At 29.2% G+C, this 1,961-nt stretch overlaps 1 long non-coding RNA gene across 2 annotated transcripts; it reads left to right on the top strand.

The window, feature by feature from the left end:
• Nucleotides 1-288: 288 nt before the first annotated feature.
• LOC149519044 (uncharacterized) lies at nt 289-1,618 on the top strand. Of its 2 annotated transcripts, XR_016341910.1 has the most exons (4): nt 290-584; nt 714-796; nt 929-1,189; nt 1,272-1,618. It is a non-coding gene; the product is annotated as an uncharacterized LOC149519044 (long non-coding RNA). The 2 variants fall into 2 exon arrangements; XR_016341909.1 differs by having other exon boundaries at nt 289-584; nt 929-1,618.
• Nucleotides 1,619-1,961: the final 343 nt, after the last annotated feature.

Below are 1,961 nucleotides of genomic sequence, written 5' to 3' on the forward strand. Positions count from 1 at the left end.
TCTGGTAAATAATGCGTGCTATATTTATGTTGGGAATCCTGCATGGTGCATGTGTTCAACTAATGCAATAATTGAAGTCATATTCACTTATCATTTTTTTAATGAAAGAATCACTCTATAAAATTACGTAAATTACGTCAGAAATCATCATTTATGAATATAAGTTTTACATGATATTTTGATGATGACTATTAAATAATTTTAAATTATGATTAATAACTGTTCAAACTTTAATTTAATCTTTTTTTTCATTGTTATAATGGAGAAATTGTTATAAAAGCCCTTTTTTTCAACTCCAAACGCGTCTTCAATCAAACCTTTACAATTAATTTATAGTTTAAGTCGGCATCAGCGAAAATTCGTATATTCTTTCGATAAAGTGGTGATCAGGCGTTAATTCTTGAAGATACGTGATATTTACTTGCGGATCGACAGCCTCGCTTTTTTCTTTTTTTTCTTTTTTCTTTCTACAAAAGAAATGTTTGACCAAGAGAGAAACCTCAAGCATGCTCTCTAATCTTTTTTTGTTGTCATTCTTGATTTCTTCAATCTACTGCCAAAGTTTGGGCTCTTTTTGGTGAAATGTAAGAGATATTTACATATATGAACTTTGTTATTATTTTTTATGTAATTATTGGTTATTAATCAGGAAAAATTGCGTTTATCTCTTTATTTCTCTTACTTTTATGGTTTTTTTTTTTTTTTTTTTTCAGAAAGAATGACTCAAAGAAAGGAAAGTGAACTGAAAGCTTGTAAAAGGAAAAATTTCAAGTTGTTGGGGGGAAGAATGGTTGAGGTATTTTAACTTGGGAAACCTTTTCTGTTATAGAAGTTGATATAGAGTGTTTTTTTAATTGTTTTTTGTCCTTCAATCTCACTTCACTTTCCTCTTGCTTTGGACTCCTTTTTTTTTTTTTATCATGTAAAGAAAATTGGGATTAGAGACCTGAAGAGTTTAAAAGCAGTGCTTGAAGCGCTGGTAAAACTGGCAGCAAAGCTGAAGGCAAAACTGAAGCTGGCGAAAAAAAAAAGTCCTGGAGAAGTTAAACAAACAATGAACCAACTTCGAGAAGTGAATCGTTGGTTGAAGTTGAATGCTAGGGCTCAGATCTGCATAAAAACTCAGCTAGGAGCGTGGGATGCTGCAAAAAGCGTCAAATGATGGCCTTCCTAATGCTTGTATGATATGGTTAGTCAAATGTATGTATCTTTCTTTCATTTGTTTGATCTTAAATAATTTTGTTATTTCCTTTCGTCGTTTTTCTTTGTAGGGATCCGAAGGCGAGATGATTAATAGTTAATATATAGTAAAAATAAAAGGCAAGCTTCGGTTTGTTGTGAAAATCTGTACTTTTCCCTTGCATAAATAATCTGTTGTTTTGCTGTTATTATGGTGTGGCTTATAAGGTTTTGCTATGCTTTGTTACATGTTTAGACCCTTTTATCTTATTTTCGGATTTCACTTCAATAAAAATTACTTTTTAAGTACAAAACTTGTTTCAAGTTATGAAAAGCTAATTTAAATGCAAGATCCGATATTTAGATTTGCCTTCTTGTATTTCACATTAAGTCAGCCATATCCAATTTCACATTGAGTCCTAGCTTTATCCTATCTCATTAACCTCATATATTTGTCTGTAATTATGATTCATAGTTTGTTTAGCTTTTGAATCAAATTTGACTCCACTGAATTAATTTAATTTGCCTCTTTTATTTTTAATTAAAACTTTGTCCGTGTAGTTTAATTTTTTTTGACATTTAGATTAAAATAATTAAATGTAAATGTTATGGATTTAATTTTAATTCAAGAATTAAAAAAAATGTAACAGTTATATTGATACAAGTGTAAGAATTTTTTTTTTTTGTTATACTTTTACTAAATAATATATATGTAATTCTATACTTTTATTTTTTAAAGAAAATAAAAGACTTGGGAATGGTTTCTAAACGGCGCATCAAAC

Source organism: Durio zibethinus, chromosome 4 (genome assembly GCF_047325235.1).
Source record: "Durio zibethinus cultivar Kanyao isolate XHJ-2024 chromosome 4, ASM4732523v1, whole genome shotgun sequence".
Taxonomy (NCBI): domain Eukaryota; kingdom Viridiplantae; phylum Streptophyta; class Magnoliopsida; order Malvales; family Malvaceae; genus Durio; species Durio zibethinus.